At 36.4% G+C, this 1089-nt stretch overlaps 1 non-coding gene across 1 annotated transcript; it reads left to right on the forward strand.

The window, feature by feature from the left end:
* Window positions 1-724: 724 nt before the first annotated feature.
* Window positions 725-798, forward strand: Trnan-guu. The gene has a single exon. It is a non-coding gene; the product is annotated as a tRNA-Asn (tRNA).
* The last annotated feature ends 291 nt before the right edge of the window (window positions 799-1089 follow it).

Genomic DNA, 1089 nt, shown 5'->3' on the forward strand with positions numbered 1-1089 from the left:
CATCTACCTAGACTTTTCCAGTCCTGGAACCAGAATGCAGAGCTGAGATTTTAGTAATTAAACTAGGTAACATACATTTTCATCGGTAGCTGCTATAGTTCCCATAGTTTCCCTTCTCCTAATCCACTAACATCACAATATACCAAGTCTATTGTGATGTTAGAGGAGTTATTGTTTTCCTCCATAGTTAGCAATAGTTTATAGAGCACACAGGGATAATCGTCGGTTTTGTGTCACCATTTCATTAAAGTTGTCTCAAAAGGGCTTCGGCCCCACGTTCGCCTCCTAAAAATCCGGGACTCTGTAGTCCCGAGGTCTGGAAGAGACATACAATTAAAAAAAACTAGGTAACATACATAGCTCTTTCCATTAACTTTCAACTGCGCATACGCATACGATTATCTTCATAATACCTAGGCCTAAAATAATTAACTAGACTTTCTCCGCGAGTTGACCTGGGAAACATATATTACCTACTGGATAAAAAAATGGCTTTTAAAGAAATAGGTAAGTACTAAAACTGATTAAAAATGTTTTATATCGACAAGTGTTTGTTTTAACACATTTTCATTCGCACACCTTTTGTATCAACATTTTAAACTCTTATCAAATAATTAAACATTTTTACTGATAACCTCACGATGCGCGACAATGACGTCATCATGACTAGTCATCTATGCTCGCGCTATAGATATCATACGACTATTTCGGATTCCCACTCATCGCCTCCGTGGCGCAATTGGCTAGCGCGTTCGGCTGTTAACCGAAAGGTTGGTGGTTCGAGCCCACCCGGGGGCGTTTCTTTTTGTACTATTCTAAGAAACCAAACATTTTGTTTCCAACTAATTTTCACAGTTTATTTCGTGAAAATCAATATTATTTAAGTACCTAATTAAGCTATTCTCATTAAAAAAAAAGCTTTATATAAATCGCTGAATGAATTAAGGAAAAATACCTGCTTGTTTTCAATAAGGCCAAAGGTTCAAGAAAATACACGTGTAAGCAAATCGGGGCAGTCTCTAAGGGGATAAATATAAACTTTTTCTTTTATTTCCAATGTTAACTTTTAACCAGGTAATACATAATACA

The sequence above is a fragment of the Helicoverpa zea genome, chromosome 3, assembly GCF_022581195.2.
Source record: "Helicoverpa zea isolate HzStark_Cry1AcR chromosome 3, ilHelZeax1.1, whole genome shotgun sequence".
In the NCBI taxonomy this organism is placed as follows: domain Eukaryota; kingdom Metazoa; phylum Arthropoda; class Insecta; order Lepidoptera; family Noctuidae; genus Helicoverpa; species Helicoverpa zea.